Source organism: Scylla paramamosain, chromosome 32 (assembly GCF_035594125.1).
Source record: "Scylla paramamosain isolate STU-SP2022 chromosome 32, ASM3559412v1, whole genome shotgun sequence".
Classification (NCBI taxonomy): Eukaryota; Metazoa; Arthropoda; class Malacostraca; order Decapoda; family Portunidae; genus Scylla; species Scylla paramamosain.
The window spans coordinates 12,981,387-12,992,380 of NC_087182.1; the positions used below are offsets into that span (position 1 = coordinate 12,981,387).

Below are 10,994 nucleotides of genomic sequence, written 5' to 3' on the forward strand. Positions count from 1 at the left end.
ACACGTGTGGCAGGGAGACGTACTGCAATATTGCCAGCCACCACCATCACCACCACCACTCATGTTCGCGTTTCTAGGCTTTAACATCTAGCGCTTTGAACATCATTCGTCTTGCTTAATGAGAATGAAGAAGGCCAATAAATTAGTACTATAGAATGCTATATAGACGAAATTAAACAGTTTTAGCTATGATGGTCTGGCAACTCTGGTCCATTAACGACGCACAGCGTCGTTAATGGACTCGCCCGCAGATTTTTTTTTTTTTTTTCCCACAACACTACACGAATACATGTCCTATACCTTGATCTATATTCAACATACCTTCTGAGTAGTTCTCACCAGGCACCGGGAAGGGCTTCAGTAGTTTTGTTTCACCTTGACCATAAAGAAGTGTTCAGGAAAGCACATTATCCAACACCCACGCGCACCTCACCACACAGCCCACGTCACTGCTGCAGCCCGCCTCACGCTGGGATGATTTGTATCGCTTAATCTGTTTCGAACCCACTCGTTACTTGAGTGACACATTAGGGTTAAACAGCACAGAGATTTGTAAATTGCGATTGCGACAATGATTTCAAATGTATGAAGGAGAAATGTTTGCACTGCAAATGTGCAATGTTACCTGAGCCAAGAAAATAAATTGTCGCAATCGATCGTTTTGTGTTCCAATATCAATAATAAATCTTATAATAAGTCTTTTTGTGGAATTATTTGCAGTCCATTATAACACAGACGTATTCTATGAACCAGGGTTCTATTTTACATTTGCAGAATCAATACTTAATAACAAACAAACAAAAACAGCAAACTCGTTTTGTATTCATTAAACACCGCATATCAAATACAACTGGAATCAGATCTGCGAACGCAAGACCCACACTGTCGTGAACTCTCAGGCTGCTCATCAACTAAGAGAGAGAAAAACATCTGTCGGATCAATTAGCTGCACTTCCCACGTGTACAAGTGAGAGGCGAATAAAAGAAACTCGGCTACAAGTGAAGGAAGGTGCTCCACAAGACCCTGGCAGCCCACCATCCCTGCGAGGCACAAAGCGGAGAGTGGAGGGGCGGATCAAGAGGAAGGGCGGTCCGAGAGGAGATCCAGAGAGGCGGCTGGAGAGGACGAGAGGCGTCAAGAGGAACAGCAATTCACGGTGACACACAATGGACCTGTTGAGGGATGAAGGACCAGAGAGGATCGAGTCCCTCTTCTCGGGGAATTTATCCCATTTATCGAGGGGACGCCGAGGCAAGGATTTTATTTCCACAAAGCGATATTTCCTGAAGAGTCAAATGTCGGTGGAAACAATAAATAAAGTGTTAAAATTGCGATGGAATGCGGAAATGGAAAATAGAGTATACTGAGCAGAAAGGAGAAAGGAAAATAACATATAAAGCAGGAAATGGGAAAGAAGGAATAAAAGAATGTAAAAAAAAAAAAAAAAGTGTCAGCCGCCAGTATCACGGTGCCCATTACCTGTCAATAAATTTCACTTATGACCCACGTGTTCACAATAGAAAGTGCCAACTCCAAACACACACACACACACACACACACACACACACACACACACACACACACACACACACACACACACACACACACACACACACACACATTCCGTAAAACTGACAGAAAACTCACAAAAAAAAAAAGGAAGGAAATGTAAGCAAATGAGATGCCACAGATCACTTTAAAACACCAGGTGCTAGTCAGGTGAGCTCAGGTGTGTCGGAATCACAAGAGAAGAACCCCAGGGACCCGCCAGTCACGCAGCAGAAGGAAGACGCAGGCGAGGAAGGAGAGTGAGGAATGGACAGAGAAGAGAGGTAAGATGAGGCAAACAAGGAGGATGAAGACAATATTGGGAGAGGAGAACAAGCAAAAAGAGACAAAGAGAAAGAGGAATGAGTAGAGGACAACACTGATGACGAAGAAGAGGACGAGAACGAGAGGAAGATGACGAAAAACGAGAACAACGACGATGAAAAGAACGACAAAACGACGAAGAACAAAACGAGATGAAAGAGGGTCAGAAGACTAGAACGAAAACGAAGACAACGAGGATGAGCGGTAGGAAGAAAAAAAAGAACGAAGAGAAGGACACGGAAAACAAGAATGATGACGAAGAAAATGAAAAAAAAAAAAACACTAAGACGAGAAACGAAACTACATGAACAAAAAAAAAAAAAAATGGATGACAAATACAAGAACGAGAAGGAGAACAAGGAAGAGTACAGAGACGAGGGCAAAGAGGACTGGCTCACCACGTCGAAAACAAGCAACAAGCAGCACTGACGAAGCCAACCAGCGTTCACATCTGCGTCGGAAACAACTTGTCCTTCAACGCTGATGGAAAACTTGCCTGTGTATCTTCTTGGCGACAGTTTCTTTTGATATGCTAATAGGGAGCAATATACAGGAGGAGGAGGAGGAGGAGGAGGAGGAGGAGGTACAAGTGGTGGTGGTGGTAGTGGAGAAGGAGGAGGACGAGGAGTAGAAGTCAGAGGAGGTGTTGGTGTAGAACAAGAGTAATAGTTGCAGAGAGAGAGAGAGAGAGAGAGAGAGAGAGAGAGAGAGAGAGAGAGAGAGAGAGAGAGAGAGAGAGAGAGAGAGAGAGAGAGAGAGAGAGAGAGAGAGAGAGGCTGTAAAGATATATAACACAGATGGAGAAGTACGAAAAAGATAAAACCAGGAGAAATATAGGAGAGTGATAACGGAAAGGAAAGACGCACATGAGATAAATGGAAGAATGAAGATAAAACAGACACATAAAAAGGAGAAAGAAAAAAGAAATACATTCGATACAACCCATTTTCTGTGACTATCAGTAGAAACTGAGACACTGAAAAATAAAGTTTAAAATCAATAAAGTTAAAAATCAAATTCAGAAAAAGAAAAAAAGGGAAAAAAGATCGAGAAAAACAAAACGACTCGGTAAACATTAATGATCATGAAATAAAGCAAAATAAAAATGTGTAAAGAAAATTATATGTGACTGACAAAATTTACAATGCTCGAATTTTTGGGAAGAAGCTAAAGTGTCTCTGGGGCGTCGTGGAGCATGTCTTGGGGACGAAGGAGGGAGGGAGCACGAGGGAGGCAAGAGTGAAGGGTAGATGGAATGGAGGGAAGGGAGATGAACGGAAACGGAGGAGGCTAGAGGAATGTAGAAGTAATGGAGGAAAAGACTGATGGAGGGAATGTGTATGAGGGAATGAATGGAAGGAAAGGGAAGGTTAGAGGAAAGGGAAACGGAGGAGAAATGGAAAAAAAGGAAGGATAGAAGCAAAGAAAGTGGAATATATTTATGTAAAGGAGAGATGTATGGAGGAAAAGAGGAGAGAGAGAGAGAGAGAGGAGAGAGAGAGAGAGAGAGAGAGAGAGAGAGAGAGAGAGAGAGAGAGAGAGAGAGAGAGAGAGAGAGAGAGAGGGTGGAGGGAAGGTGTACGAAGGAAAAGAATGAAAGAAAGATTGGATGGAAGCAAACAGAGTAAAGGGAAAAAGTGGAAAGAAACGGCAAGGAAAGAGACAGAATTCAGCGTGGAGGGAAGAGGAAAAGGGTATGGAAGGAAAAGTTTATCCTTAGGGAATCCAGACGGCAAGACGAAACATTGCTGAGATCAAATTCTTCCTTCTAAGGGCTGAGGAGACGAGAGACGTAAAGATGCGAGTATGTGGCAGGTGACTTTGTTTGTTACTCAGGTGGGAGGCGTGGGGAATATAGGTTATGGAAGAGACTATGTATGAGACTACTACTGCTACTACTACTACTACTACTACTACTACTACTACTACTATTACTACTGCTGTTGTTAGTGCTGCTTCATCTGCTGCAGCTACTACTACTATTTCTATGTAAGAGCGACACCGGCCTAGGGCAACAAAAAGGAAGAAAAAAAAAAAGACCCACTGACGATGCCAGTCCCCAAAGAGAAAGTCAAAAACATTATCGAGAATTGGAGGACAAGTGTCTTGAAACCTCCCTCTTGAAAGAGTTCCAGTCACAGGAAAGGGGAATTGCTACCACTGCTACTACTACTACTACTACTACTACTACTACTACTACTACTACTACTACTACTACTATTACCACCACCACCACCACTACTACTACTAATACTACTTCTACTACTACTACTACTACTACTACTACTACTACTACTACTACTACTACTACTACTACCACTACTACAACTACTACTAGTACCACCGCCAATACTACTACTACTACTACTACACCTATCACTACTACCACTACTACTATTACTCTCTCTCTCTCTCTCTCTCTCTCTCTCTTACTGGGTTCACTCAATCCAAAGTTCAGACAAAGCAAGATAAAAGAATGAAACCCTTCCTTTACTTTCCTTCTCATTTTCCAAGCAGTCAACCTGTTTTGCCTTCCTCTCCTTCCCTCTCATTTCCTCACATGTTTTATTTTTGCCCTCCTGTAATTCTTGTTTGCTACACTAACATTCCCTCTCGTGACTACTTTTCTCTCCTTCTCATTTTCCTTCTTTCCACTACTTTTCTTCAATTATTTTTCACTATATCCTTGTTTTCCTTTTACCTCTTCATTCCCTATGTTCTTCACCCCTTCCCTCATATCTGGTCTCCATATCTTTTCTTTTCTTCCATCCCTCACTATTCCTTCTTTCTAATGTTTTTTTTTTTCAATCTCTACGTCTCTTCTTTTCTTCATATTCCTTTCCCATCTTATTTACCCTTCCCTTACAATCACTTACCCTTCTTTTCCTCTTCCTCCCTTCTCCCTTCCCATTTCACTTTTCTATAGTTTTCATCTATCTTTACACTCCACTCCTTTTATATCCTCTCTATCGCTTATCCCTTCCTCTCTCTCTCTCTCTCTCAGCCTTCACTTCACATCTTACCCTTCTCCTCCTCCACCCCTTCGTCTTCGTTTCTAAAGCCGGGGAGAGACTGTCGCAGGGCCTCATTCCCTACCGCCGATCTCAGTCTGTGAAGTTAACAAGCCCCTTAAAAGCCTAAGGACCTCGATGGAGATGCATAACTCGCAGGAAAACGTCGTTAGGAGAGGAGTAGTCCCGACGAGATGGCTTGAAAGGGACCCGATACACTACCTGACGGAGGGCTGACGGTGGGCTGACGGAGGGACTAAAAGAAGGATTGACGTGAGGCTCATGGAAAGGCTGACTTGTGTGTTGGTGGGGAGTGACGAAGGAGGTGACGGAGGGCTAATGGAGGGGCTTACTGAGGGACTGACAGAAAGGTACGAAAGGGAAAACAGGTTACAGAGGAAAGTCTTAAGAGTTTAAGGAGCTTAGTAACGGGTCAGAGAGAGAGACAGAAAGAGAGAGAGAGAGAGAGAGAGAGAGAGAGAGAGAGAGAGAGAGAGAGAGAGAGAGAGAGAGAGAGAGAGAGAGAGAGAGAGAGAGAGAGAGAGAGAGAGAGAGAGAGAGAGAGTGAGAGAGAGAGAGTAGTAGTAGTAGTAGTAGTAGTAGTAGTAGTAGTAGTAGTAGTAGTAGTAATAGTAGCAATAGCAGCAGCAGCAGTTGTAGCAGTAGTAGTAGTAGTAGTAGTAGTAGTAGTAGTAGTGGTAGTAGTAGTATAAACAGTTGTAGTAGTGGATATAAAAACAATAGTAGTAGTAGTAAGGAGTAGGAAAGATGAGAGAAAAAAATATATATATAAGAAAGTGGAAGGTGAGACAACGTGAATAGTGACGGTAAACGTAAGTAATAGAAAAAAGGGAGGATAAAGGCGAGATGTAAAGTGGGAAAAGATAAAAGAAAATCAGTGGAAAGAAAGAACAGAGGTGGGAGTGAGGAGGATCTGAATAGTAAGAGTAAACATGAGGTAAGACAGGAAAGAGAAAGGATAAGATCAGTCAACTATAACTAATACAAATATACTATAAATGAATGAAGGTGTGTTTTTTCCTCGAGATGGTAATGAAAAAAATATGTTCGTTAGCGAGTACTACTACTACTGTTGCTGCTACCACTACTACTACTACTACTACTACTACTACTACTACTACTACTACCATCACAAAGCAAAGATAAATGAAGCTGTTTCTTTTTGTTTTCTTGGAGATGGTACGGAAAAAAATATGTATGCTAATGATTACTACTACTACTACTACTACTACTACTACTACTACTACTACTACTACTACTAACATGGCAAGGATGAAACATTACGTATGTTTCATCCTTGCGATTTTTTACAACTAGGTCTTGATTTATTATTCGTATGTAATTTCATGTGTTGTCCATGCATTTCTGAGATCTGAAACTTTTTAAAATACTTGTTTGCTTCATTTAATGGTCATTTTGTACAATACTTTTTTTTACTATACAGATTTAGACTTTTTTACAATACTTTTTTTTTTTACCATACAGGTTTAGATTTTTAAAGTGTTTTTTTTTTTTTGTAATTTCTTAGACTGTATATGATTGTCCTTGCCAAAATTATTTTAAATTTATAAGCATTTTTGTTAATTGTATTTACATTTTTTTTGTACTGGTGTGTTGTATATGCATTTCTGCGAAATAAAATTGAACTGAGCTGAACTGAACTACTCTACTACCACCACCACCGCCACAACGTACAGCTCAATTTTAGAATCATCGGCGAAAAACCGACAGATTCAAAGCTTGCGGCATCACTCACCACCACTCATTCCTAGCCATCACCACAAATCCTCTCCTGAGCCACACATCACCTCTCAGCTTGCCTGTCACCACACATCACCCGACCAGTACCCATCACCATGCATCACCACAAATCTGGCGAAACGACGGATCCACTTAGTCTCCCACTACCCGTAACCCCCGGACAGGAGAGAAAAAAAAAAAAAAATTCGCATAGGAGTTAAATATTAGTGTTTATTCATTGAATTCATAAGCAAAACCGATTGTCAGTCTTTATAATCACGTCATTTGCTTTACAGTAACAGTGAATCCTAGCCTCAAGTAGTGAGTTCTTTCGTTCAAAATCACATGGCACATTCACTACAATAAGATAATTCATTCTTGAACCGCTGATGACACAATATGATTCGTGGTATTCGAGTAACTCTGCATCATTTCTTTTTTCGGTTTTTCGTCCGGTTTCCCTAGTCTGTCAGGGGTAAGACGGTGACTCCTAACGAAGGACACGATTTGTCATTATGGGAACCGTTACCCCGACTGGATGCCCTTCCTACCATCGGACCGTGGCCAGGATCCGAACCCGTGCGCTTGAGGACCCCTTGGCCCCCAAAGCGCGCGTGGTCTCGCTGTCCCATGGTGGCCCTTAACATTACAGTCTACATAATTTTACAGAACAAAAATACTGAAAGGTTTAAACTAGGGACTGCCACGTGTAGGCCTGATAGTTTCTTGCAGCTTCCTTTATTTTCTTATGTTTTGATGTTCTTTTAAGTGTTTTCTATCACACATAACCACTTAGCGACCTGTGTCTGTGGCTTTCTTTTTTTTTTTTGTGCATTCTTATTGTTGCTTTGTGACTCGCTAGTACTGTTAAATAAAATACATTTTATTATTATTTCCCATGCTTCTTTGTCATTCATGGCGTGAGTGTCAGTTCTGCCATTCTTTTTGTTCTTGTTCTACTTTTGCTTATGCTTGTTGCTGTTGTTGTTGTTGTTGTTGTTGTTGTTGTTGTTGTTGTTGTTGTTGTTGTTGTTTTTGTTGTTGTTGTTGTTGTTGTTGTTATTGTTACTGTTGTTGTTGCTGTTGTTGCTGTTGTTGATGTTGTTGATGTTGTTGTTGTTGTTGTTGTTGTTGTTGTTGACCGTATTGTTGTTATATATACTCTTTTTTCTTCTTCTACATCTGATTTTTCACGTCCTTCACCATTATCATCATCATCATCATCATCATCATCATCTTCTTCTTTTTCTTCTTCTTCTTCTTTTTCTTCTTCTTCGCCGTCGTCGTCGTTGTCGTTGCCATTGTCTTCTACATTCTCCTCTTCCTCCACCTCCTCCTCCAGCCCCTTCCCCTCTTCCTCCTCCTCTTCACCCAATACACAAATCAACAATATGCCATTCACCATCCCCCAACACCAAGCCCTCACCCCTGCACCGCCGCCACAACAAACACTACATACACCGCCACTACCACCACCCACCACCACGACCCTTGTTCACGCCGCATCGATTTCCACTGTACCTGTCAAAACCGCGGCTCACCTGTACTCCCGCTGATCCCTTGCCTGTCCACCGCCAGGGTAGAGTGAAGGCAGGTGAGCACATGGTTTTAAAGTTCCCCTTAGATTGCTTGTCTAGTAACAATTCAGATAAAGGCGGATTCTAATCTCTCTCTCTCTCTCTCTCTCTCTCTCTCTCTCTCTCTCTCTCTCTCTCTCTCTCTCTCTCTCTCTCTCTCTCTCTCTCTCTCTCTCTCTCTCTCTCTCTCTCTCTCTCTCTCTCTCTCTCTCTCTCTCTCTCTCTCTCTCTCTCTCTCTCTCTCTCTCTCTCTCTCTCTCTTAATGAATCTCTTTCAGTATACTTTTTAGATAGTTTAAAAAGCCATTTGTCTATCTATCTATACACCAGGCCGGAAATTCCACATTTGGTGCCCCAGACAAGGCACCACACATTCACATACACATGTCATTTACAGTCTTAGCTCCGTCATTTTTTATACCGTTTTTTCCTCCTACTAAGTACAATAACTATTAAAGGCAATATGTAAATGTACCTTTATTTCATTATTCGCAGTTTTCTTTTATTGTTTTTCTCTTTTTTCGCTTACGAAGATACATTAGATTCTGATTTTTTAATATAGTTCCTTGATTTTTATTGATCTTTCATTTTACGTAATAAGAAACTCTATGTCATTTCTTTTCCGCTTTTCTTTTCCTTTAACATGCATGTGTCTTCTTTTACGGGAAGGAAAAGTCTATTCTTATATCTTTCTGGCAGCTCTCGGACACACAGACCAACAACCTGTAGGCTTATTGAAACACCTCACCTGAAAACTTATTTCGTGCTTCATCAGCCTGGAAAGAGTCAGTGTCTTCTGAATCTCCATATCCTTCTTTTCCTCTTCCTCCTCCTCCTTCTACCCATTCTTCCTCTCCTTCTCCTCTTCAACGTCTTCTTCTTCTTCTTCTTCTTCTTCTTCTTCTTCTTCTTCTTCTTCTTCTCCTTCTTCTTCTTCTTCTTCTTCTTCTTCTTCTTTTTTTCTTCTTCTTCTTTCTCCTTCTCCTCCTCTTCCTCTACCACTTGGAAAAACGCGTTAGAGTATATAGTACAAACACAAATAACAAAATTAACTTCTGGAATAAAAAACAAAACAAAATAAACTTTAGGAAGAAAGATTTAGTCTTGCCGTAGAGTAAATAAGGCGCCCATCACAAACAAACACAGTAAAAACAATCAGGTCTGTTGGTATTTACCCTTCCTTACCATTCCCCCATCATCCTCTTTCTCTTTCTCCAACTTCTCTTGCATCTACCACACGAATATGAAAAGAATACGAACACATGAGGCACAGTTCACAGTAACACTTCCCACATGCCATCAGGTTTTAATCATACTGCAATATTCTTACTCTCCCCGCCTCCTCTTCCTTTCACTTCTGCTCCTATACTGTCCACACCAACACGAAGAGACGAGAATATACCGTCTGGACTCTTTTGAAGACTGACAACCACCAAAACCCGGATTCCAGTAGCGTGTTGTAATCTTCCCATTTTATTCCGTCTCCTCATTCTGTTATTTCTACTCTTGTCCTAACCACACGAACACGAGGAGACGAAAACGTGCTTTCTAGACTGCTCACAAGTCAACAGCAACCAAGACTTAGCTGTAAATTGCTGTAACCTTCCCATATTTTTCCCTTGTATTTCTCTCATTCTTATTTTTGTTCTAATCAGACAAACACGGATTAGAAGAAATGAAAATACAGACTTTAGACTCTGCTAATGAGGTGACAGTAACCAGTGCTTTAGTCGTATGCTATAATCGTCCCACTTTCTCCCCTTGCATTTCTATTTGTCCTAATTACATTAACAAAAAACTAAAAGATGAAAACATACCATCTAGACTCAGACGACAGAAACCAAAGACTCAACTTTAAATAGTGTGCTGTAATCTCCACCCCTATTTCCACACCCTAATTTTCACCCCTATAGTATTTCTTTTACCGGTACTCTTGTCATAACCACACGAACGGAGACGAAAAGACGATATCATACTGTCTAGCGATAGTAACCGACAGTCAACTTCCGATAGTGTGTTGTAATTTCTCCACTCTCTTTCCTTGTACTCCTCTTACTTCTATTTGTGTCCCATCTAAACGAATACAAATACGAAGAGTCGAAAGGGCGACAACAGCCAACACTCAGCCTCTAATAACGCACTGTAATCTTCCTATTTTCTGCCTTTCCCTTTCTCTTACCACAGTGTTTGACCTAACTGCACGAACGAAAGGGAGAAGACGAAATCATACTGTCTAGACTTTAGACTTCTTAAAGGGCAACATCAGCCAACACTCAACTTCTAATAGCGTGTTGTAATCTTTCCACTCTCCACGTGCGAGACGAATAACTCATCAGCCCTCGACCGGAGTCTTGTTTGTCGTCGAGGAGAGCAAAGAACCCCATCATTAGCTTCCCCAGTCTTACAGAGGCAGGATCGGTTTTTTTTTTTTTTCCTCTTCCTCTTCCTCTTCGTGCGGTAAGTCTGTCCATTCGTTCAATAACACGCGGCCAAAGGATCCAATCTGGTGTGGAAAATTATATTTGAGTTGCCAATGTCGGGCGGATGTTACCTAGGAAAGGGAGGGGTGAGAGAGGACAAGAGAGGAGGAAACGGGAAGAGAGAGGTAGAGGAGGAAAGGAGGGACGGAAGCAAGGAAGGAAAGGAAAAAGAAAGGGTGGGTGAGGGGAAGGTAGAAGAGGGAAGTCCATTTTTTTACCCCTTTTTTCTATTTATATATTCTGCCTACATATCTCTGTTTTTCTATCTCTCTCTCTCTCTCTCTCTCTCTCT

The 10,994-nt window shown here is 41.4% G+C and overlaps 2 protein-coding genes across 11 annotated transcripts in view; one reads left to right on the forward strand and one right to left on the reverse strand.

Moving 5' to 3' along the window:
• LOC135089215 (uncharacterized) overlaps nucleotides 1-463 on the reverse strand; it is a 129,056-nt gene extending 128,593 nt beyond the window's left edge. For all 10 annotated transcript variants that reach the window (XM_063984584.1, XM_063984583.1, XM_063984580.1 and 7 more), the window contains exon 1: nucleotides 322-463. The gene's annotated coding sequence lies outside the window, so the exon portion shown is untranslated. The remainder of the gene's footprint in view (nucleotides 1-321) is intronic.
• The window catches only part of LOC135089213 (uncharacterized), a 73,019-nt gene that overhangs the window by 5,372 nt on the left and 56,653 nt on the right, over nucleotides 1-10,994 (forward strand). The gene's annotated exons all lie outside the window — the stretch shown is intronic.